The 26,277-nt window shown below is 39.2% G+C and overlaps 1 protein-coding gene across 10 annotated transcripts in view; it reads left to right on the top strand.

Annotated features, from left to right (window-relative positions):
- Window positions 1–5,017: 5,017 nt before the first annotated feature.
- The window catches only part of LOC141788629 (myosin IXB), a 65,070-nt gene continuing 43,810 nt past the window's right edge, over window positions 5,018–26,277 (top strand). For all 10 annotated transcript variants that reach the window (XR_012598156.1, XM_074667554.1, XM_074667561.1 and 7 more), the window contains exon 1: window positions 5,018–5,436. The gene's annotated coding sequence lies outside the window, so the exon portion shown is untranslated. The remainder of the gene's footprint in view (window positions 5,437–26,277) is intronic.

The raw sequence follows: 26,277 nt of genomic DNA, 5'->3' as shown, positions 1-26,277 counted from the left end.
CATGTGAGATGGTCGCACAGTTGATGGGGAAGGAAGCCCAAGAAGGCTGGGTTGTCACCACACCCAAGACACACACACACACACACACACACACACACACACACACACACACACACACACACACACACACACACACACACACACACACACACACACACACACACACACACACACACACACGCACACACACACACACACACACAAACACCATGCAACTCAGTGATTGCATTCTACTTTTATTCCATCACCTGGTAAAAACACAACGCAACTGTGAGAATTTCCCAAATGTAACATAAAATTGCTTTGTTCATAAGTTTGAAATGGGTTAGCGAGTTCATTTATTTAGTTATTTAATTTCATGATATTCTATCAATCTGTCAATGATATTTGATAGTTTTTCTTCAACAAGTCTCTGTAGCAAACTAACATCAAAATATTCCCAAGGCATAGTACAAATTTTACTACAAGAGTACATCACATCCTGTTGATCAAGCTGCCCTCTGATAACTCATACGGGAAAGGATCTTTCAAAACATGCCCTAACTAAGCAAGTTGTAAATTCTTTCTTAAGAACCATGACTCAATGTGATTTTTTAGAATATGGGGCAATAAGCTCACTTGCACTTATGAGACTATGGCACCAAGCCAAGAGTGATATTACAAAAGTCTTGAATTAGAAAAGTTTTTTTTCTCGATATTTCTCAGAAAGGAGAGAAAAACAGGAACTCCCAATCAGATGGAAGTGTGCCCCACCCTGCAGAGCTGGTTTCATGCGTCTCATCTCACAGCTGTGGTTGTTGGTGTAAGGTAAAGGGGCCAACGTCACATGCTTGACAATGCAGGGCACACTTGTTTTCAGCAAACCTTGAACCATGCTCCAGCAAAAACTGAGCAGTCAGGAGCCTGTGCCAGTGGCACTGTGGCCATGACCGCTATCAAATCAACCATAAACACATAAGATGCTGACAACCAGCATACAGTAGGAGGCATCCAGCAAGCAAGAAACCACAGTTCAAATATGAGTAAAACCAGAACTCATGGCTGAACATATTTTTCCTCAGAGTGGAGTTTTCAAAGACTTATGATTATATATTTCAAACTTCTAGCAAAGTAGGCTCTAATTGTATCCCTGCACTATAATTATCATCTATCAAATGCTTCAAAAGTGGGCTAAAATAGGCCAAAAGGAACTTCTGGGAAAATTGAACTATAATCATTTTTTTCCCTAAGTATTTTTTTAAGAAATCATTGCTTTTAATGTTCATAAAAAGAGTTTTGGTTTTATTGATAAGAATAAATTGCACTCAGATACTACCTTCTTGTCTTTTGATAATTACAATGAAAGGCTTTTATGATTTCAATCAACATTTGCCCAGGTTTTCACATTAAGACTGAAAAGCATTAACCTAAATGTGAGAGATTTGACCTACTATGATGTGCATCATGCGTAACGGTAAATAGACATGACTCATGAGGCCTTACAACTTCTCTTTTTTAGCCCTCAGAGAGTAAAAATGCAAACATGCATCAGTAAGCAAACATAGTCAAGACGAGGGCCTTCTGTCTATGTGTAAAAATACTATGGTAAGCTTTTGATTGAAAATGAAACAAGGAAAAGGAAAAAATACATATCAAACAACTTGAGGTGTCAACAACACCCAAGACTGTTGAAAACGCCCTTAGTCTGAAAACAACCATCGACTCTGTTTTCTTTCGAATGTGCCCTCTAAACCACACGTGCCTGTGTGTGTGTCTTTCCTTTATTTACTGACAAACAGAGCCAGATTAGACTTCTACTGAGGTGGCTCTTTGAACAAGATAGTGCCCAGTCCACCTTTTTTTTCTTTTCTTTTTTCTTTTTCTTTTTTTTGGTTGGACTCTTTCCAGCACTTATTGTATATTTATCTGTTAATTATTTTGAGGCATTACAGTTCGACTGGATGGGAGAGGCTGCAGACTGGTGTCTTCTTCTTCATTCTTACTGTTCAGGCTTCTAGAGAGCTTCTCATTCACCTGCATGCCCTCAGTCTGCGGGAGGAAACCTAGATACCACATGCAAACTTCGCCCACAGAAGCCCCAGCCACGTGCCCCAAGAACAGATGCTCTAGTCTTCAAGCGAGTGTCATGGGTATCGTGCTCGATCCACTGTCTAAACCTTTCTCAACAATGATTTTGAATATGACCTATCTAAAAATAGAAAAAAGCTCAAGAAGGTTATTAATGTAAAATATGATCAAAAAGTTTTTTTTTTTTTCAAAATCCATACTCAAGACCTCTACAAGGCCAGGGTGTTTCAAAGTGACTTCTTTAAGCACTCTAAGGCAGTTTCTGCTCAGGCTTAAGCACATGAAGGACTCGACTTGAAACCAAGCTGAAGTTCAGGAGGCTTACTTCATGACAAAGGTCAAATCCTGACCCAGTAACATAAACAGGAAAAAATAAAGAGTTGTCTGCTGATTCAGTGATGCACATCCATGACACTGTAATACAAATGATGGGCAGCTTTCCTCAGAGGTGGTGTTTAAATTTTTCAGTGAGATATTTTGGTAGCATCCATCCAGTTCTGACATCCCAGTTCAGGAGAGTATAAACATGTTGTACAGAGAAAAAAACGAACCTTTTTTTTTTATGCTATTGCAGCGTCAACACATTACTGCTCCTATAAGTGGAGGACAGAAACTAAGCTGAGAGCATTAAGGGTGTAAACCAACAGACTCCATGGCACTGATATACTATTATGGTAATAGTATTACCTTAGTTTTAATGGCTTAAGTGGAGCACAAAACTGCCAACCTGCACAGCCACTGGTATGATGCATTTCATTGCAAATAATTGGAAATACATGTATAAAAGAGCACTATTCATTGTTTAAGAAAGGCTGCTTCCTGCTGTGAATTAATGCTGCTCATTGTTTATTGTGGTCAAACAGCAGGCAATGTCAAAATTGTTACTTTTTAAATTTTTTTTTGACTAATTACCCGAAGAGCTTAAATGAATCATTGTTTCAGCAAATAAGATTTTTTAAATAATGACTTCTCTTAACTATCTTTGTAATCTGTGACATCTTTCAAACATGCTACTCTGTTGGGCAAGATGATGCTTTCATTACGACAGTGAGGAGTCAACATCTAGTGGCTAAAATAAGTATTACAGTGTTTGTCACATCAGGAAAAATAATGGAGGTAGATGTAACTTACTTTTCATCTTTTAGAAAAGTAATAGTGTTGAATAAAACTGGTAGATAGAGTGAGTTTTCGTTCTGAGTCGTGGCTTTCAGTGCAACTTTTTATTCAACAATTACTAAAACAATATCAGACAAAACAAGAGTGAATGAAGACGAATCATCACATTTAGGAATGCCATGCACGCTACCTTTTTTTATGATCTATACTGCCAACTATAGACAAGCTGGGACAATGTCCCCCATAACTCAGATGAGCCTGTGATGAACTGTGTTGCCACCACTAACACTGTTGAAAGAGTTACAGAAAGCATAAAATCTGTTGACCAAAGAGCAGCCTCGGTTGAGTTGTTGATGGTTTGAATATCTTATTGATAACAACTTTGGTGCTAGCACATAGTTAGCATTTGTGTGGATTTGCAAATGCAAGAATAGACATTAATCAACAAGCAACGTACAACTACAATAAAGAGAGTGCCAAAGTACTGTGCCGTTTTGAGGAAATTAAGGATTCAGCCAAACTTGGTTTGTGGTCGGTTAAACAAATAAGGTAAATTCCAGTAAATTGGGACAGCTCAAGGAGTCCCAGTGCAGCCCAGTGTTTCCATTTTCAAAAGCAAAATCAAAAGAGAGACCTATGACAAGGCATTTTAACATTCAAATGCTAGACTGGATATGTGATGCAGAAATCTGTAATACAATTTTGCTTAAGCAAAAAGAACATTTCAGATATCTGCAAATACATTTCACCTATCCACAATTGTCATTTCAGATATCTACAATGTCATTACAATGAGGCGAAATAAGTCACTTTCCCCCATTCATGTGCATGGGGTTTATCATTCAAGCTATCTGCTACATCATTTCGGATATCTGCAAATGAATTGTAGATATCTGTTATTCCAATTTGAGATAACTCTAAAAATATTTTGACCAGACGGAATTAGAATGACAAATAACTTAAATCAAGAAAGAAAAAAAAACCTAGTCAACATGCAAAGTCACTTGTGCACTGGGTGCTCTGTGATTGGATAATGTAACCACGCTTACTCTCCTCCCAGAAACATCCTGAACAACTAAAATATCAACATACAGGCGGTTTGAGGCGCACACAGACACTGACACACATGTGATTCAGCTTTTATTCATAATCAATTTAATGCCAGAGCAAAGGGGAGCGGAAAATTCAGCGAAAAAATGTCGGGCGGAAAACTTACATCTGATTGAATACAGAGAAAAATAAAGTATCAACTGAGGAGTACACAGAAGTGAAGACGTCAGGACAAGAAACACTCAGTTTAGCGCTTTAATGCAGATAGGATATGAGGTCCATAAAGGTCCACAATGATGACACATGTCCCAAGTTTAACACCTTATGACATAATTTGGTGTTATGTTGATTAAAAGGGTAAGCCACTTTTTTAAAATTTTATTTTATTTTTTTTTAGAATCAATGAAAAACAATTAATTCATGAATATATAAAAAAAAACGCCTTAGGTAATTCAGAAATTTGTGGCTAATGATTGGCAACAGAATATAGTTCAAACACCACTCTTTCTTCGCTTTTTTTCTTTCTTTCTTTTTTTTTTTTTTTTTTGTAATCAATTTTTATTTACTTGAATGGTAACTTGAAAGTTGACAAAGTAAGAAGTTAGGCTAAAGTAATAAGAGAAAAAAATAATAATTTGCGAGCCTAACGTCCAGCCAGTTTAGCACCTCCTCGGTGGACCTGCAGAGGGCGCTGTTCTTTCATTAATGCTCCCAATCAACAGGGTGCCTTCATTGTATTGAATCTGGCTTGTTCCTTTTTCCTCAACTTTTTTTTCACCGCTCACACTGCTTCTGATATTCAGGCAAGAGAAAGGAAGTAGCGACAGGCTAACAGGTTAGCCAGTCAGGAACCACACAGAGTCAAGAAAGAGTGAACCTAAGGTGCTATTTCATCTCGGTGACTGTTTTCGTCATGTAATATCAGCGTGTAAGCAGGCTGCGGGTTTTTGTCGAGACGTTTTATTTTCTCTCTGCCGCGTTTGGTGAACTGCAAACTGACTTGACTGGGAGCTTTGTCTGTGTGTCTGGGACGCCACCGTTGTTAGCCTGGCTGGTGGAAGTCAGTTATTCAAAAGGAAAAGAAATACCACCATTCGACACACTGCGATTTGGTTATCAGTATATATATTTCACCAGTTCATTGAACCACAGAGGATGCTGCTAAGGATTACATCAAGACAATGAGAAAAACAGCCGGGAAAGGTACGTTAAATACTGTGTGTTTCTGTTACTGTATGTGCGCTTGTTATTCAAAGCTGAAGTTTGTTTTATCGCAAAATAGCTTATGAATTAGTCGAAGTATTTTAGTTATATCGTCTTAAAGGTACAGCTTCCATTAACTGTCTACGAGACAGCGTTGACAAAACTGTTATAGGAAGTTATTGTAAAGTAACACATGCCATCTTTACTCATTCGTTGAAGCAGTTGTTATTAAATGAAATACAGCTACTTAACTGAAATGATAATCTTTGGTCAAGGGTTTTTTCCCCTGCTCGTTAATGACATAGTAGCACAGCTCATGCTATGAATGAGCTGAGAATGTAGGCTGACTTGTTGCAGTGCAATGTCCCCAGGCCTGGTTCACAATGTGACTAACCTACATGTCAGGGGGTTGTTGTTTAGTTGGAGGTGGTTAAGATTTATTTGGATTTGCGTAAAAGCTCCATAGTGTTTAGTTTTCTGCAGTCTTACCATAAATCCTTTCAGAATGGTCTAGAAGTTGCAACTGCAACTTATCCAAATTACAGGTGTATCATATCTGTTATTATGTGTCCCCAATGGTGCACAGTTTATGGCTGTGTGCTGCCATGGTTGCCAGTAGGAAGAACAATACAGCCGTGATGAAGAAATACAACATTTAAGACACTTTCTAAAGCATTAGATAAGCGATGACTGAATTTTAATTTAATTTTATTTTTGTGGTGAAGCTTAGCTTTTACCTTCTTCAACATTATGTCTAAAGCTGAAACGATTCCTCGAATGTTTCGAGGTACTCGATTACAAAAATTACTCGAGTAACTTTCTCTGCCTCGAGGAATCGTTTAATTTTAAAAAAGATCAAAGAGTGGTATTTCAAATAGAGCTGAGGCCATATTAAGAGAGTTTTCAGACCCCTCAAGCTACCTCTTATACAAAATAGCAACTAGCAACAAATCTAGCTTCTTTTCTGGAGTTTGGAGACTAATGGGTCATTCTACGAAACGGTGCCATTTGGGTCCGCAACATTTGATGAGATGTACAAGGCTTAAAAAAGTCTACGTGTGTTTACAAATTTTGGAGCTACCAAAGCAAGTGCTCTTACTGACATGCTGTATCAGAAAATTGTATTTCTTAAAGAGAAAAAAAATCATTTGAAAAATAACTGCTCTTGTACTAAACAAAAATGTATTTTATCTGATTACTCGATTAATTGATGGGATTTTCAGTAGAATACTCGAATACTAAAATATTCGATAGCTGCAGCCCTAATTATGTCAATGTGTTCAGAGAGACATAAAGATGGTTACTCAGATGTGATCATTTGGAGCCATTTCCTCCTCTAGCCAAGCCCTAACAACATCTTCCAAGCTGCAGGACCAAGCTCTCCCTACATGACTAATGTCTGGGTGGTGGAAAAAAGTCGTCATACATACGAACACTGGAACTACACAAACATTCACTTCACTTCTTCTGCCTCTGCGTTTCCCTCTTTCCATCTCTCTCATGTGCTTTGGTCCAAACAGTGTCTTGCTCCTGTTGTGGCTTTACTTCCGACTAATTTCCTTGTGGTGAAATAATGTGTTTACACTTTGTTCTGTCACACTGGCAGCTCTGTGACTCAGTAAGCCAAATTCCATGACCCAGATCTTGAAATAAGCTATTAGTCTCAATAGTGGAAAATGATAATTATTCACTTGTTCGCAGGGTTTTGGGAAGTGTGACAAAACAAGTAGGTTGGACATTGACCTGTGGTGTTTGCTTGTCACATTCACTTCCAGTTTAGTTTAAGGGACTGTTTAAATTAAATTGTGTTCCAATTTAAGTTATCTACTGATCAGACCCAATGAGACCCCTACCAATAGTTTTTAATTTCTAAAAGTGCAATGATTAATGCACAAATAACTAGAGGATTAAAGAACACACCATTTCCATCACTGAACTGGATCATGAAAATAAATGCAGGTGACTTGTGAGTGAAAGCAGGTAGCGATTAGATTCAGTCCTAACAGAAAGATTCTTCTTCTAGAAAGATTATAGACTTCACTCCATGAAAGCAATGTTTTTCACTTTGCATGCTTAATAATTACTGAAAGTTACTGAAAGTGAATAAAGGAGTTCACCCAAAACAATAGAGCTGTCAAACTACATCTAAATCCCTCCATTTATTATGTAAACAAAGTAGGGATGCACGATATTGGATTTTTACTGATATCTGATATGCCGATATATCGAAACCCCTTTTGGCCAATACCGATAATCACAAGTTTGTTTGTTTTTTTCACTGTAAAGAAAGCTAAGTCTATCCTGTACTGGAATTTATATGCTACTCTTATTGTGACGGTCTTATTGGTTTAAGAAACACACATAAAACAAGACAAAAACATTTGATTTTACCATAAATAAGAAATGTAATATTTTTTCAAACTCAAGACATTCAGTATTGAAATACAGAAAAATAATTTCTTTAGATCATATGGACTTTAAATATACAATGCATTTTTAAACATAACCAAGTTGCATTTGGTTATTATAGAGCTACTGTAACAACCTGGTGACAGACACAGAGCTCTGCAGTGCAAATAAATGAAGTGCTACATTTTATTTAAGGAGCTTATTTTTCAGATGGAAAATAATAATAATCCTAACTGAATAGCACCTTATCGGCTGTGCCTATCAGCAGAAATTTTCATATCTGCCGATACCGATAAACGTGTTTTGAAGCTTTTATCAGCCGATACCGATATTGTGCCGATAATATCGTGCATCCCTAAAACAAAGGTATGTTCACCACAAATTGACTGTCGAGGTTCCCATCTGTCATATTCAAAATGTAATTAACATCCCAATCCCTCATAAAGGGCTTAGGACTCTAATCTCCAATTATTAAAATGCTCTCTGTCTCATAATTTCAATAAGCGATCTACAGATTTACAGGGAAGGAATGAAACATGACAAAATACTGTTGTTAGTGGGATATTATCATGTAACACCTTAACATTTAGGAATGACTTATGACCTTGAGCTTCATTACATATATTTTTTTGTTTTCACTTTACATGCTGGCCGCTGTTTCTTTATATTATTTCAAACGGAAAAGCCTTGAAATAAGGTTGTAACAGCCATTTTACTCTCTTTAACACTCAGGCAGCCCTCAGAGCAGCTCTCTCCCGTCCTCAAAGAAAGGACCATATGGCTCCCTGCTAATGGTCGGTACTCTGCTTGCTCCTCTGCAGAGCCGACGGTGGTTGTGATGAAGAAGGGGGTGGGGAGAAAAAGACCTATTACATCTGCGGCTCAGCCTTGAGTTGTAATTGGGCTACACATCCTGGTGGATGCAATTGTGTGAAACTGGGGATGAGAATTTAATTGCTTCAATCATAGCTGTGCCAGCGTTCCTCAGAGGAGATATCGAGGGTTTCCACAGACTCAGCGTTCATAGTCAGCGTTATTACTCCTATTTTCATCTACTGAATCCCACCTGGTGTGGCATTAAAGATTAATTTCCTTGCAAATAACCGAATAAATCAGTCTTATCTCAGTCTTGCTTTGTTTGCAGTTTTCAGTGCTGTTTGTTTTCTGGTGGCTGCTCAGTATGTTCTTGTTTTTACACTTTTAAGAGCTGTGGCTGTTTTGGATCATTAACCTGAGCCACATTAGAGGAACTTAAGTTGTTTCCTAACAATATGCTCATCCATCAAGCTGCTATTTGCTGTGACACAACAAAAACAGCAAGCAGTGAGATGGTTTCAGACGATGAAAAAAAAAGTTTTCTGCTCCTGTGTGACTTGTGGTTAGCTTCATATGGGGGTTTTATTTTTAGCTGATGACTAAAAAGTGCGGGGGCTGTTTTTACATTGTAGATAGTTCAGGCAACTCTGTGCTCTCTGTAGTCAATCTGTAAACACCTCTGACTGCTGTCTATCTTATCTTTTGTGTGGGGGTCTTTCTAAAAGTTACTGGAAGCTGTTTTTATTCACACAACAGTTCGATGAATCATGATTAGTGTGGGAAAGTAGGTCAGACAGGCGGCGTTTCACCCTGCTGTTTATTAGCATTTGAGAGACCTTCAGGTAATGTACACTTGGTTAACTTTATCATACTGCTGTGTTCAAAACCTGCAGTGACTCTCAGACTCTGGTCGTATCACATCTGTGACAGAACAAGGACAGAATAAGGAACAGTTGGCGCTAAAGTGCGCTTTAGCAGCAGAGTCCCTCTGCAGCATGCATCAACTCTATGGGGCCTAAATGAGTCAGTCTATGAAAGGATGCAGACACCTGCAGTCCCTGTGGCTTAGCAGAACTGCTTCTGTATTTCTGGTGGCCCAGCTGCTATCTTAAAGCAAATACATCAATCTGCAGCTCAAAATAGTTTGCATTTGGCAAGCAGAAAAACAAAGAAACCAGCAGACCCCATGACTGTTGTTTGGCTCCAGTCCCGATCTTTCCATCAGGAGTGAAAACATCCAAAGATCCTCATTGTAATTTTTTTTCTAATTCCACTATTAAATGAATTCTTCTTTCCCAAGCCTGACACCTGAAACTTTATTATTCTAGTATTTTTCTTTGACTATTTATAAGTATACGTTTTATGTGTTAATTAGTAAAACTAATAATTAGTAAAATGATAGACAAAATTCCCTTTGTTATAGTTTTTGACAATATTAATAGCCTTTAGGATTTAAATTAATCTGACACATTTTCCCAACCAATTTTAGACAGTTTTAGGCAGTTGTCAGTGCCGCACAGCACCATCATAGCGGCGTACTGGGACGTGCTTGTTTACTGCACTGACTGGCTGTGCGCTGTGCTGCGACAAAACGTAGTGGAGCAATGAATCAGAGCATCTGTAATACCGGTAGTTTAATTGTTACAGAGTCCAAGTTTTTATTTATTGAAGCTCATATTATATTGTTTTTTTAAATAATTTATGTTAATATTATTTTTATGTAATTTATGTTAACATTATTTTATATAATTTATGCTTATAATTTTTATACAAAGTTTATATTATTTTCATGTGTTTAAGGCAGCAGCCAACATTTCGGTATCAGCATTGACTGAGCAGTGAGCACTATGTTGGACTTGAAAATAAACTGTATTACAGAATATTTACTCTGACCTTTTTGAGTCCTGCACCTGGTTAATAAGGTATGAAAAAACTAAAACTAAACTAAAACTAAACTAAAACTAAGCCTTGTTGCAAAAATGAAAACTAAATAAAAACTAGAATGCCCGCTCCAAAACTAATTAAAACTAAACTGTAACGGAAAAAAAAATGTCAAAACTAGCTAAAACTAAACTATAATGACAAATCCAAAACTATTATAACCTTGCTTAAAATGCAAGAACTATAGTTGATCCAGCCTTCATTTGTGTACCTCTTGAAGTGTATTCCAGGTCTGATTGTCAAGGGCTTGGCAAGTTAGTCTGACATGTAGAGGCTTGTGTTTTTACTACCTGTGTACTCATCAGGAAGACGTCTGTATCACTCTGTGGCTGTTACTTAACCCTGCTGCTCAGCAGGGTTGGGTTTATCCTCATCCTGCCTTTTGTAAACTTGTGGGCTTGACTAGGTGTTGTTATTATAACTTCAGGACAGCTTATTCTGAAGATCTCGTGACAATGTCTCCATCTTGTTCAAATCAAATGAGCGATGATTTGGATTGGCTGAAAGGATTAAAATCAGGATTATTAGCATTAGTATTACCTGTTCACTCAGTTAAGAAACCTAGCAGAGGCATGGAGACAGAAGAGGAGAGGAATGGAAAGAGAAATGGGACACTGCTATCTGTGCGCTTTTGTGAACATACAGTGTGCCAACACTTATTGCAATAATGTGACGGGAATGCTCCAGGGTCCGCCTTTTCTGTGGCGCAAGACAGGACAAAAACGGGCCTGACGTTCTGCAGAAATCTGCTAACAAAGCTTCGCAGTGTGGATTTGCAGTGACCTGTATTTTGTAAAGACTGGAGGAGATGGAGAGTGCAGGCAAAAGAAAGTCAGGCAGAGTGTTTGAATAGACCAGGAGAGGTTTGAAAGTCATCAAGAATTCCACAAACTCCTCAGCAACTTGGCCTTTTTCAGTGTGGCAAGCTGGATTTATGGGTTTTATAAATAGACCCAGCTGTAATGATAGGGTACAAGTGAGGAAAAGGCAGGCCGAGTGCTTAGAGATGGCCTACTTACACTGCTTTTGTTTGTCGAATCTTAGTCCACTCTCAAACACATCAATTCAACATGATGAAGATAAAAGCGCAGTTGTGATGGTTGTGCTTACCAAATGTGCCTGCTTAGATTAGGATTATGGGCGCAGATATAAGCCAAACAAAAGTTTCAGGCAAAATATACAACTCAAGAATTTTCCACAGTGAAGTGAAAAGTGGTCCACCAACGTCATGGAGGACATTCTCTAACTGCTCTCAGGCAGCCTGAGCACACTGAGTTCATATGGCTCGTATGTTAACATCTGTTTGATTATGTGACCGCCACAGGAGTTCACCCAGCTTTCATCACAGTCAAATGTACTTTTTTTTTTAGAATTAGAGAAAGAGATTGTGTGTTTGTTTTTTCACATGAAGTTACTCCTCCGATGGGTCTCCAGCTCCACTGATGACTCCTGTGGTTGGATCAGGCCTGATTCAGCAGTTCGTCATCAAACCGAGCAGCAGCAGCCACACAGAGCAACCAAACAAAACACTTGTGCTGCATGGACACACCAAACACTTTAGCTGACCAACACAACACGAGGCGTGTTTTGCATGATTCCATAAATGGCTTGACCATTTCAAGTCTGATATATTGAGCCAAAACCTTTTAACACACTCGCTCCCTGCCCCCTCAGTTGCAGTGGTCACTCACAGGAAGGAGACTGTTGTGTGTGTGTGTGTGTGTGTGTGTGTGTGTGTGTGTGTGTGTGTGTGTGTGTGTGTGTGTGTGTGTGTGTGTGTGTGTGTGTGTGTGTTTACAGATCGACTGACTAGCTGATGGCTGTGTTGAGTGCTACAACCTCCCCCTCCATCCTCTCTGCGGTCACTGATCCTGTCCCTCTGCTCTGGATTATGGGCAGAGAGAGGGCACACCCTGAGGCTCTGTTTGCTGTTGCTCTGCACTGTAATCCATCTCTGGGGATCACTGTCAAAATTGCATTATTAGCCACCACTAACAGGGCCAGTCAGATACACTGACTTGGATGTATTTAAGTGTACTCCCTGCCAGTTTCTCCTAAATATAGTTATAGCTGTCATTTCTCAGGATATCAACAAAGACTAACTCTAAATAGTGATTTGCAGTCATAACTTTCAAGTCTCATCGAAAAAATTTTTAACACAATGTTATCTGAAGCACTTCTTTTTTCATTACAACACCATTACAAGGTAGGATACAGAGGAGCTGTCTGAGGAGATGAAACTTACAGCCGATTCTCAGCGGACCAATCACATGGCTTATCTATATTTGGGAAGCGGTGCCCGTTTGGCTACAAAAATAGGTTTGCGCTGGCAAAAGACTAACTCTTGGCCTGAAATGTGTAGTGCAACCACCTGCTGCTAGCTTTGACTGTGGCTGTGGTTGATGATTCGGGATGGGTTCAAATTAGGTACTTTTATGGGTACTGACCACCATCTGTGGTACTGAGTGCCGATTCACATGAAATCAAACAGTACCATGTTTAGGTACCTAAACGCATCCTTGTGACTGTGAGAGAGTGGGTGATTTTCCATGCTGGACATGAACACAACATAGCAAGTTTACATCTTGAGAATTAATGTTAAATTGAAAAACTTTGAGATTTCATTATTAAACAAATTAATATTCATCACCATATTAACACACACAAAAGAACCAAAAATAGGTACAGTTGAGTACCGGGCATTGGTACCAAATCGTTGATGTGAAAGGTACCCATCCTATCAATGATGACTGCTATCTACTTGAAACCAAGCACAAGAGACAGATGATATCTTGTAGCACGACGTGGCTCACTAAAATTTTGATCTTGAAAATGGAGATAAAGTTTTATGAAGGACTGTGTTAGGGTAAGTGAACCATAGCAATGTGTAACAAACATTCACTTGCATGCTAACCTGTGGGGAAGACTGAAGTCTTCTTTTGCTAGATCTGCTAATGTAGCCACAAACAGTTGACAAAAATAAAACACAGGCTTTGTGGTGTCATGGTAAACAAATTATGCTTAATTTCAGAGATTTTCTAACCTTTAAACCAGTCAGTTGGTCAGATTTGTCCTTCTCAACTACAAGCAAATCATTTGCTTAAGAACATCTCTGGTAATGTTCATGAAAAATCAATTAACACTTTATTTTTTCATGAAAACTTTGCTAAAAGAAGGAAGGGGATTTAAGAATTACTGTAAAAGACTCTAAAAGCGTTGAAACTAAAATGTCAAAAGGCTGAGGTATTTCTCCAGGAATTAGACTAAACTGCCTTAAATCCAGGTTTAAGAGCTATGACCAGTCTGAGGAAATAGACTCAGGCATCATTCATTACTCACTTCTTTTGAAATGAAGAGAGGAAAAAATGATGGAAAGAAAGCCAGGCAGAGCACTGGAGCTGACAACTCATTCCCAATATATGTGCCAGGGCAGAAACAAGTCAGTGTGTTACAGAGGTAGATTTTAGAGGTGGCATAGTTTTAGACCAGGACTTTGAAGTTCAGTCCCATCTACCAGGATAGGGGAACACTCAGAAAACAGCCCAAACTGAGAAAAATAAATTAAACACAGCTAAACAAAGGATCAAAGTCAATGGGTAAACAACCTCCAGTGGGTTGACAGCTTTCGCTAACATTAGCAGAGCTAGCTCTAGCAGCCTTAAGTCCTCCTGGTTGCACAATGCTCTGGTTGACTTGTGCCTGTTTAATCAGACAGTTCCTAAATTTAAACACTGCAGTGATATAAAACGGCATCTATCTTCTGTGCTTGCTTAGATCCGGGTAGTGGAGCCCTAGCTCATGTTGGGCGGCTAAACTAAAGATTACATACATGATGACCTGCATTTTGGGCCTGCAGCAATAAAAGTACAACTAATGTCTGTAACCAGCTCAGATATCTGGTGCTGAATGGCAAAGCTGACTATCTTTAACTGCTTGGTTGACTTAATGTGTACATCCCTGGTGTTAACTCTCAGATAAGTATGTTGTGTGTTCATTAGACATTGTGTTCTGAATTGGGGTAAGACTCAGACCCAGTCTACTAACTATAACTTTGTCTTACCACTGGATGCCTTATGAGCTGTGAGGAGTGACGAGACTAGTAAAAGAAAAAAGGCTGAGCTGAGACCAGGGAGGCACAGATGGGGAGAGATGTGGAAAGAAATAGACAAGCTGACGGAGAGACACGAAGCAGGAACAGTAGACCTTGGCTCGGCTCTCTGTATTGGCTTGGTTCAGCTCTGCTCTGTTTGTTTTTGCTCTATTTTTACAGTGCAGTCTGACTCTGGTCACTGATGAATGACTCCATATGTAATGTTCATTTCATCTGATTGAAATCGTTCAGAAAGCTGGCCAGGGCGGGAGATGAAATGATGTGTGCAGGAGAAATGAAAGGAACAGTTCAACAAAACTGCACCAATAGCTTTAACAATGTTTGAGGGGTTTTATTGCATGTTCCAGTTTTATTGTTTCTGCTGTTGCTTCTTCAAAAAATAAATGTAGATCGTTCTGTTAGATAAAAGTCATAAATGTTTTGTCATCCTCCCTAAGACGTGTGTGTGTCTGTGTATCTGCCAGCCCACCCAAACATCATTAGGATACACCACAGGGAAGATGTTTTTAATATATTATAGTAGCTGCACCTCAATAATCTATTGTATACTAAAACATCAGAGATTATCCTTTTCCAGCTTTATTACACATCCTTTATTATTTTATTTTTAGCCCTCCTGCTGTTTTTTGTCCTGATTTTCAGGTCAAACTCAGGTCAAGGCATGTTTAAATGTAGAATGAGTAATATTACAAACGCTGAGGTGTTTCCAGTCTGCAGAGCAGGGGTTTTGGCTCTACATGAGGCCACCCACACTTAACAGAAAGAGCAGAGGCTTAAGTCTCCTGTTTGAAAGAGGAAGATGAAGACTGTGTGTGAGCAGGGTCAGATTTGGAGGATTTTTTAATAAGTAAGAATTTGGTGCATTGCAGGGACTATTCTGGGGCTACAATGGAGTCATGTGTTTTAGAAGTGTATTTAGAGCAGGGGAGCCCATGAGGGAGTGTGTACAATAATCCCCTCTGTCTGCCTCCTTCCCTTTGCTTCCTTTTCTCCTCTTCCTGATTTTCTGTCTCCAGCTGCCACAACTGTATGTGTGTGTGTATTTGTGTGCAAGTTGCTCATCACGCTGAAAAGGAAGGAAGTGTTTCCGCAACTGGACACCCTCCTGAGCCTCCAGTGTTTACTTCATTTGAAATGCACTTGAATGGATTGAACCTATTGTGTGAATTGTGGTATTTATTACAGAGAGGTTTTCTGCTTAGGATGAACAAGTTCTGTAGTTATAACAAAAAATCTTATCACTTCAAAACTTCAACATCATTATCCAGTAATATTGATTAACAGCATGGAAAATGATTGTCATGATCCCAACTGTAAGACATAACTCATGGCCTTTTGCTTGAAAATTTTGTGCTCCCCGGTTTAACCCTACCAAACCAACTATGCTCTGATAATTGGTTCGTTTTAGTAGAGTAGATGCTCAATTCTTATCTGTTGGTCATTTAGACCAGTCATTCTCAAATTTTTCCAGTGATGTACCCCTGTGAAGTGTTTCTTTTTCTGACATAAAACTTTAGATGCTTTTGTGCAATGACAATAAAGTCTATTCTACTCTATTCTATTCTATTCTATTTTGCTGTACTATTTGTGTCTGTCGGAAATAATATTCAGTTTGGGAACTTAAAGTCATATAGCATTCAAACACTGTTTGAGGAAATGGTGTGAAAGGAATTTCACTTGGTTGCTATTTTCGTTGGAATCTTGCGTACCCCCTGGAGTGCCCTCGCACACCCCTAGGGGTTAGGGATGGATATCTTTCACATTTGAAACGATTCGGTACCAATGCCCGGTACCTGTCAATCGGTACCAGTACTCAACTGAACCAACTTTCGGTATTTTCTGTTGAATTGCGGTAAAAAATATCCATTTGTTTAATAATATATATATATATTTTTTTCAACTCAGCATATTTATTCGTCAATGTGTAATCTTGCAATGTTGTGTTCATGTTCAGCCTTGAAAATCGCCTCCTCTTTTACTACCTTAGAGTCACAAGAATGGATTTAGGTACCTAAACATGGTACCTTTTGATTTTACGTGAATCGGTACCCGGTACTTTAGACAGAATTCGGTTGGTACCTATAAAAGTACCTAATTTGGTACCCATCCCTACTAGGGGTACACGTACCCCATTTAAGAACCATGGAATTAGACTATAAAAAATTAAAGTCATTTTCAACGATGCTTGTGATAGTCTTATTTTGCGGCTGTTACACTGAAGTATCCCTGGACAGATCCCTAAAAACCAAGACGAGCCGACCGACTTTTTTGGGACCCTTTCGTATCGGTGTCAGACTTAATCGATCCGCTCTCAGAAGGTGGAGCAACACACTGCAGACCGTTGATTGGTCCAAAGAATCGTCACTTACCTCGACGGCGGCTGCATTTCTCCTGGCAGCACACAGTCTTCTCTGAAACAAAGCTCGATTGCACTTTGTAACAGAGAGCTACCATCTGTGCTCTTTGTTTACTGTGTCGCGTTTTCCTTTTTTGTTGAATTTGATAGCGGGGTAAGCTGCTACGACGTCACGCTATTGTTTAACAGTTGCGGCTCCCGGCATCCGGCTTACACGCCGCCTACCACGAGAGGGCACAGTTTGCTGTGGAAACGCAAACGGGATCAGGCTTAACTGTACCAAACCGTCCCAAACCGCACTGAACCGACCCGGACTGCTTGGTGGAAACGCGGCTATAGAGTCATGCAATACTGAAGATAACAAAGTGATTAAAAAAATGAACAAATCTTAAATTCCAACTGGAAAATTTTAAACTGTTACGCCAACAGTCCAGTGAGAATTACAGGCTTTTATAAATGCATTGCGTTCATACACACATATCACTGTTTTGTTTGTTATTCACATGTTAAAGCAAACCATATCAGTGTCCCTACTTGACTTCACAGTTTTTGTCCAGCGCTGATCTAAATAAGTCTTTTAGTCCATCGTAGCTGAGATGACTGGTCCAGAAAACTCTCTGGAATTCTCCGACACCGCCAACCAGAGTGAAATCCCACAACAGCCAATCAGACTTGGCAAAGCCTTCTGGGATGCATTAAGAGCTGACATGCTACAGCCTCACCAGTCTGCTGCATTTTGTGGACGCTGCTGCTTTGGATCAAAAGTATTGATCTGCCCCAACCTTGAAGATGAGAGCTCCTCAGGATGTTGTGAGGCTGACATTCAAGTCCAGGATGATATTGAAGAGAATTTGCATGTATGCTCCATTTGCATGTGAGCTTTTCTGTGCTCTGCAGCAGCACCTTTGACATAGTTTCAGTGTCCTTCTCATGTGTTTACCTTTCTGTTCTGCTCGCTCAGGTCAGATTGACTACATGTGAGGCAAGTAAAGGGGCATTTTCTGTATATTTAAAACATGTGGACAAGGTTCTGATTTCTGCAGATTTCCCCTAAGACTGACATTCTCCTCCACTTAGAGGAGCTCTGCATCTGGACTGAGTTAAAGCAGCAGTGCCAAATGTTATGCGGTGCTGGGGAGCAGAAGGGGGTGACCAGCAGGGGGTTTAAGAGGAGGCATTGGAGGGTAGCGTTGGGGGTCTGAGAGAGACGGTGGTATGAGGGGAGAAATGGAGGGAAAGGGGCACAGCTAAGGAGGCGGTTGTAAACACAGCAGTGGGAGTGGTGTACCCGGGGCCTCTTGGTTTACTGACCTCCTTTGAAATGCACGTCAAGTGAGAGTTCATAAAACTGTGGCTAAAACTAACATTGTATTACCTCAGACTGTAACATCAAAACACTCCAACACCTAGAGGAGCAGTAGTTTCACTTTGTTTGAAAGTTGTTCAGCTGCACACACACTTTACGTTAACCCCTCACGCCTGACTTGGACGGATCTGAGTGTGATGTGGGTCATACCATCCCCTGAGGGGTGTCAAATGAACGGCAGCCCACTTCACCCTGTCAATACCTGACTCAAACACGTGATATGTAGAGTGGCAGATCAATGGATTACTATGTGAGCAGCGTGCTGAAATCGATTTGAATTGTCCATGACAGTTGTGTTAATTCATCGTGACAGACAGCTGGCTGGATGGTTTAGAAAATGAACCAACCCTGTGATGAATAAAGTAAAAAAGTGGTATTCATTGATCTTTTGACCCTGGTTTAAATGTATCAGCTGCTCTCTTTCTTCACAAGCCGTCTCTGGAGCAGCATGTTGGCCGTGAGCTTGGTTTCCACACAGACTGAATAATATCAACAAGTCAAAGACTGGATCCCTGCAGCTCCGCTCTCCTTTATCCTCTTCTTTAGACGGAGGCAGCAGATGCTCCTCAGCTCTGCTTTTATTGTTTGTAACCGGCCAGCCCAGGAGCTGACTTAAAGACAGGGGGGAGGAGATGAGCTTTTAGAGCCTTTTTTCCTTCCCTCTCTCCCTCTGTCTTCTTGAGCTGGGTTGGTGTCTGGATGAGTTAATTCCCTGATTGAGGTTTTGGTCTCCTTTGAAACAAAAGGCTGCGTCTCTGAATAGGACCACATGGCTCAAGTGGGCGGGCTCTGATCCATTCACAGCTCTTTCGGGTGCATCTGCACTTCCTTTGGAGCCTCAACTGTGAGCCTGATTTACTGCCAGTCAGCAGCAACAGGAGCAATCCTGCTCTCTCTGTCTCTCGTCCTCCAACATGCGGATCTTGAGTGCATCTATGAACCTCTGAGAGAACACAAACACACACACACACGCAAATGGGCAGAGAGCCACAGGGAGCACTCACAAACACACACACACACATAAACAGAGTGAATCTTGCTTGTGTCTCTCATTGTGCCCAGAGGACAATGAAGCCTGTTTTGGCAGAGAGCCAGCCCGTCTCATCCCCATTAGGTCATGCTCAGAGAGTTGTAGTTGTGATGGATACTCGAGTGGCCCCAGCTCCACTTTCCCAGGGGAAAGGAAAGGAGCTGGGCCACAGTGGTGCAGGCTCCTAAACGTATCTTGTAAGGAACGAAGGGAGACCTGGAGATGTTTAACTGTTGTAAACAAAATGATTAGACTGGACTATAGTGCAGATGTTATGACAGATGAACTCTACTTCCCAACATCGCCTTTGGTGGATCCTCATTAAAAGCATATGCTTTTTGGAACACAGGGTAAAATCAGAGCTTTATCAAGGTTTTCATTTTATCAGAGTTATAGTAATCCTAGCAGACTGATTTTAACCATTTAACAAAGAATGAAAAGCCTTTGAACAAGTTAGTCAAGACAGTCAAGTTCATAAATCTTAGTCTTTTAATGTTATTATCCTCTTGAATAGGATAGTATGGTGCCACTAGATCAGGGGTCTGCAACCTTTACTTTCAAAAGAGCCGTTTTGCCTCAGCTCACCTGGATGAAAGTCATTTGGGAGCCGCAAAATCTACTTTATCTTCACATTAAGACAAAAAAAAGTGTATAATCAGGTGAATAATTATCTAAACAAGAAGTTTTTGTGTTTATAACTTTGTACATGTGATTTCTTAGTTTATTATTTTTATTAATTTATTTAATTTATTTTTTTAATAATATGCAAATTTAAGAAAAAAAAGACATTTGTAGTGTAATAGATTTTTATAAATTTAGCAAAATTTGGAAATAAAAAAAGATAAAAAAAATTGCAAAATAAAAAATGAATTTAAAAAATGTGCAAAATTTCAAATAAATTGATGAAATGTCAAAATTTGCCAAAAAAAACCTAAATAATGCAATTTCAAAATTTTGCTTAATTTCCAACAATTTTAAAAACTTTCCAAAATTGCAAAAAAGAGGGATTTACATAAAAAATTCAAAAATTTGCAAAATCTTCAAAAAATGTGGAATTCGTTTTCTTAATTTGCAAAAATGTCAAAAAATTGAAACAAACAAAAAAAATAAATAAAAAAACTGCAAAAAATCACAAAAAAATTAAAGCTTTGTTTCAAGAGGTGACGCATGTTCAGTCCAAATTTTACATTATGATTTTACTTAGTGTCTGTTGTTATCATTAAAATATTAAATCTAAAAAATTAATTTAAAATTTTTATGTAACACTTGAAAAGCACAATCTGAAATTTAATGTTTTGAATTATATTTAATCTACTTCAAAATTCAAATCTGTATTTTTTTAAATTGGGGATGCACCTATCCAATCCTGGTATCGGGTATCAGCACTGATCCAGCCCCTTAAAGCTGGATCTGTTATCCTGGGAAAAAATTGGTCCAAACTTGACACTAAGGCTATGCTATGATTTAATCTACAAGATATAAATTTTTACAATCAGTCATTTCTGTAGATTCTGAAGCATTTTTTAAACCAAACTGCTGTTTAACATTTGAACACCTACAGTTTGAATGAATAACTTCAGTAATTCCATATGTACACATTTTTTGTCTTTTACTCAAAACATTACCAGTCTTATCCCACAGTAGAGCATGCAGCTTTGGGTATTGTTCGATACCCAAAGCCCAGGTATCGGTATTGGTGTTGGGACCAGAAAAGCTGGAACGGTGCATCCTTACTTTAAATTCAAAATTAAAATTAAAATCTATTTCAATTTGAACAATTCAGATTCAGTTTCTGTTCAGTTTCGGTTCAGCATGGTATGGAAGAGAAACCCATCCACTTATTTTATTCAAAAGTAGTGACACGTATCCCAACTTAGCACAGAAGATCACTTCCATGATTATTAGATCCTGTTCTGAAGTCTAGTAACACAAAAACAACCCCATCGTCAAAAGTAAACAGAGATTAATTTATGTTAAAAGCAAATGTGAAGAGGATATTGTGAATCTGATTACTCGTTTCCAGGAAATAAGATGATATAATGGTCGTACCAACATTTTTAAAAATTTAAAGCCAAATCTGAATTGTGCCACCTGAAATTGAATTTTGTATTTTTGATTTTAAGGGACAGAGAGTGTTGAATTTTGAAGTCAGCTAAATACAGTTCAGTAATACAGTTCAAGAGGAAATAAATCCAAAACATTGAATTCCATTTCAGAACATGCTTTAGATTCAATGTAATAATTCAAACTCAGTGTCCAGTGGCACAAGTCTCAGGCCATACCTTTTCACTACCCATTAGTTGTACAAACTCTCAACTTATTCCTGGATGAGTCACATCCAGAAATGTCTCCTTCACAGCGCTCCTCCGTGTTTTACTCACTTGTGTTTAATCATTGTGTATCTTCCAGGGTTGTTTCTTCTGTGCAAAGCTCATGGTTACTTACTTTTCAGTTTGTATGTTAACTTAAATGCTAGCTAATAACTGCTCCTTATTCCTCAACAAATCATATGGAGTCAGCTTTGTGCCCTTTTTCTCCAGTTTGTTTGGTAGTTTGAAAAATAATTGTTAGAACTGAGCCATTCTTTCAAAAAATCAACTTTATGAGAATTCATATTTCTGGTTAGCTTCGGTTTAAAAATAGCCCCTGTTAGTTACTTTTTATGTCCATGATAGAATCCTCTTGCAGCCCTGACTCATGCCAGTGATGCTGAAGTGGAATGCTTGCAGTCACCCTATCTCTGATCCACACACACTCATGACATCATGACTTGCTTCCTCTCAGTCTTCCTCTTTGTGTGCATGTTTGTCTCAGACAATGAGACAGACAGTTTTTTAGAGACTGGAGGAGTGAGTTCACACCGACGCATACGGAGTAATCCAGCTGAAGTTCACTGACCCACTATGTGTCATTGGGTCATCCACTTCCTGCCAGATCACAGAGTCAGCTGCTGGTGCCTCAGCGCTGACTGACTCCTCTAACACAGACTACATGAAAGCTTCTGCCAGTCTGTGGACGTCCATGAGGAGAATTTACTGTTTGTACCGACTAAGAGCACAACACTCAAAGCTTTGACACATCTCCAAGTCAGATCACAAAAACTACAACAATGGCCATATAAAGGCAAAACATCCCTCCTCTCTGCACTATTTTGCAGTGTAGACTTACCACTCCTCTTCTGTCTTCTTTTGGGGAGTTCTGTACTGGTCTATTGGAGGTGGGTGAGGGGTGAGATTAGGAGAAAAGGAGAGCATTAGTAAGACCTTGTGTGCTTGTTTCACCTCTTTTAACCCCAGAGCACTGTTTGTTTTATGCAGCTATTTTTTCCACCTTTGCCTGTTTTTCATGCAGCCTGTGACATTTAGTACTTCAAAAACATGCTTCATCAATATTGTCTTCATCTTTGCAAATCTTAATTTAAAAAAATCTATTAACAGTATTTTAAGTTGCCTATTTAATTCTCAACTTGGTTACCTCTGCTAAGGAGGTTATTTGTTTGGGAGAGTTCATCTGTCTGTCACAGTTTGTCTGTGAACAACATAACTCAAAAACTAAGAAGCCGATCTTGATGAAATTGTCAGGAAATGTTCAAAATGGGATAACAAAGAAATGATTACATTTTGAAGGTGATCTGGATCACCATCTGGATCCAGGATGTTTTTTAAAGGATTCCTTATCATTGTGAGATAGGGCCGTTTTCATCATGTGTATAAAACTCCATGATAAATGGTCGGATTGCTTTGCAAAACAATACGAGACAAGGTCACCATAATTTCTGACAGATGTAAAATTATGATCCAGATTCTGGAAATATTCTGGATACTCAGATCCGGAATATGAAATATGTTCTGGGTCATCATAATTTTCAGCACTGTTAGGAAACAAATTATCGTACAAACCTGCAACTAACACCAAATTGTAGCAGAGAGTCTGCTGAAAATGAGTATAACATTAAAGTAGGACTTAAGTGTTGCGTGAAACTCACAAGATGGGTTTTCGCTCTCTGAGTGCTTTTCTAGTTACCGTGTTGTTATTGTGTCCTTCACTAAATGCCAATAATTGCACAGAGGAATAGATTGTAAGACAAGCCTGGTGGATAATGAGGGGTTGGGTGGGCTGGGGTTAGCGAGTCTAATGAAGATGAGTAGTACCACTTTAAAAAAAAAAGGCTGCTTTAAAGAGCTTGTTAGTTGTTAAACCCTCTTCCTGCCTCACCATAAGCAGCTAAAGGGCTCCTCTCTCTCCTCAGCAGTGGTCTCTTACTCCAGAGTCTCTCATCAACCAGCAGTAAGCAGCTAAAGTGCCAGGCTAAGCCTACGCAAAGCAGACAACCCTGGGTCTTATCTTAGGAATGCTGGGCATCCTTGCAGAGGATCTCCTCCACAGGGAGGAAGCTGCATTATCTCAAAGCCTCTGTCTCCTTTGATTGTCCCCTGGGACGCCTGCCTTTACTGTCTCATTTGTACATGTTTACTTTTTGCTCTTTTTCTTTCTCCCTCTCACTTGCTTTCTTTGACCTTGTCAGTCATACTTTTCTCTCTCTGCTGTAAAATACCTCTGCACCGCTACTGCAGCTTTATGTGATCTCTTTTGAAGTTACTTATGAGAGCAGCTCAGGTCTTAAAGAGACAGATTTAATCCAGGCAGGGCCCATGATGGAGGATAATGATGATGCTGTCTTTTGTGGTCTCTGCATACAGTTTTGCGTGCCTTGCCTTTTCACAGGCTTGCATGTTTTTTGGGATTGTGGTCAGTTAGCCTGGCGAAGAAACACACTCATGACTCTCAAATGCTTTGTTTTCCCTCTCACCCTCTGCCGTGACCTTAATGTTTTCAGAGTTAGTGTTTTTATTTAATCTATCATCTGATGTAGATCCTTTTTGCAAGTCTTATACCGCACATTTTTACCAACCTTCTTATAACAAGGTACAAGCAAGACTTTGAACAGATCATGCCAAGTAGTAAAAAAACAAAACTGTCATGATTTTAACATTATTTATTAAGGATGGGTACCTTTCACATTTAAACAGTACGGTACAGATGCCTGGTACCTGGTGATCGGTATCGGTACTCAACAGTACCCATTTTCGGTACTTTTCTGTGATAATGAGGTAAAACTTTTTTTTTTTTCGAATAATAAAATCTCAATTTTTTTTTTCAGTTTAACATATTTATTCTTCAATATATAAACTTGCAATGCTACCACCTGCTCTTTTAGTCCCTCACAGTCACAAGGTTTCATTTAGGTACCTAAACATGGTACCTTTTGATTTTATGTGAATTGGTACCTGGTATTTTTGGCACAATTCAGTTGGTACCTATAAAAGTACCTAATTTGGTACCCATCCCTATTATTTCTTAGACATGTGAGTTCATGTTACAAGGTGTAATTCTTTAATTAACCCAAGTTTTTATGGTTTAACTAAAGCAAAGAGCACATTATCTTTACTACCATTGCACAACCATAAATATTTGCATCAGCAAATATTTGCTGCCATCTTACATGAGCTCAACGAATCATTTGTAAATTGTTTTTGTTTCAAACTAACTCCACAGAACAGCTGAAAATAGACACTTCAGTTTCAGCCAAACAAACTTTTACAGAAAGAATGGAGAAGTTGATTTCATCATGAGTGTAAAAGTCTGTGAGATCCTCTTTTTTCTCGATCTGTTTTGTTTTTCTTAAAGCCCTACCTCACACTGTTACATGACTTATTTTTCAGGTCGATAAAACAAACTGTCCCTATGTGAGTGATAAAAGTGATGAACTGCTGGGTTCAGTGCAGGACTCAACCTGAGATCAGGTTACCTAAGCAGTGCAGTCTGCCTGCCATACAGACAGTGATTTGAACCTGGTTTGTGTTTCCCCATGGAAGACAGTTACACAGCATGCATAACTGATCCAAAGTCATGCTGCGTGATCCATCATTAACCCAAACTCTGCCCAGATGCACTCAGTGTGCTTCACACACAAATTCAGATCACAGTGCTGCATTCATTTTTGATAGACAGTCTTAAAGGTCCCTTTCTGACTCTCTTTTTTTTATACGCCTGATTGTAATCCCTGATTTAAACGATATCATCAGCGCCAAACATGTGATTTCTAAATGCTACTTCCCAGTTTCCCTGCCGGAGTTGTCCACAACACAGCTTGATTTACCCATTCTCAAGACAGCTGCTTCACCTGTGCCCCTTTTGTTGTATTTACCTGCTTGTTAACCTAAAGTGCCCCTTATGGTGATTGTGCAGGAGACAAAAACAACTTATAGGTAAAATGGCTCATACAGGAGGGTGGTAGAGCACAGGCTACAGGCTAAGCGGCCATTGACACGACAACGGTTTTGGGGTGAAACGTGAAAGTATTGTTGTGTTTTGGCCTCATGTTCACAGGGAAACGGCATTTTGGCCAACAGTTCTATTGTTATGATCATTGTGGACTACAATAATGTGCTTGTGCTGCTCAGTCTGCTGAATCTGCTGACTGTCTTTCAACAAAATGTGCATCTGTTGCTCCACTTCTGCACTTAATACTCGCCAATACACCAGATGAGCAACTCAACTCTACTTCGGTGGAGATCTACCAAAAGCTGCTTCTAGACAAGACAGTTACTGCACCAATTACAGGCCTGGTATGCTTTCTACATTGTTTTCCGTCCCTTGGCGTTTCCGTGTAAACACAGATTTTTTTTTCACTGCGTTTTGGCGTTTTTGGATGAAACATGTAAATGAAGGCTAAAACACAGAATGTCATACAGCAGTAGTCTGTTCAAACTTGAGAGTCTATCAATAAAATGAAGAGTAAGGTTACAAAA

The sequence above is a fragment of the Halichoeres trimaculatus genome, unplaced genomic scaffold, assembly GCF_033239565.1.
Source record: "Halichoeres trimaculatus isolate MK-OKI-2021-1 unplaced genomic scaffold, fHalTri1.1 fHalTri1_scaffold_4, whole genome shotgun sequence".
NCBI classification, from domain to species: Eukaryota; Metazoa; Chordata; class Actinopteri; order Labriformes; family Labridae; genus Halichoeres; species Halichoeres trimaculatus.
The sequence above is the reverse complement of the archived record's forward strand: the minus strand, read 5'-3'. Positions and strand labels throughout refer to the sequence as shown.